Below are 289 nucleotides of genomic sequence, written 5' to 3'. Positions count from 1 at the left end.
TGTACCGTTAAAGGTAGTTTCTGATCGTGATTCTCGATTTACCTCAAATTTTTGGACTAGTATGCAAAGAGAACTAGGGACTCGTGTCGCTCTTAGTACCATGTATCACCCCCAAACCGATGGACAGTCAGAGCACACGATTCAAACAATGGAGGATATGTTACGAGCTTATATCTTGGAGTTTGGTGGAAGCTGGGATTACCACTTGCCACTTATAGAGTTCTCGTATAACAACAGTTATCACTCCACGATCGGCATGGCTCCCTTCGAGGCTTTGTATGGACGTAAG

This window comes from Cynara cardunculus, unplaced genomic scaffold (genome assembly GCF_001531365.2).
Source record: "Cynara cardunculus var. scolymus isolate 2C unplaced genomic scaffold, CcrdV1 Un_Scaffold_3000, whole genome shotgun sequence".
NCBI lineage: Eukaryota > Viridiplantae > Streptophyta > Magnoliopsida > Asterales > Asteraceae > Cynara > Cynara cardunculus.
This window is presented reverse-complemented; position numbering follows the sequence as displayed.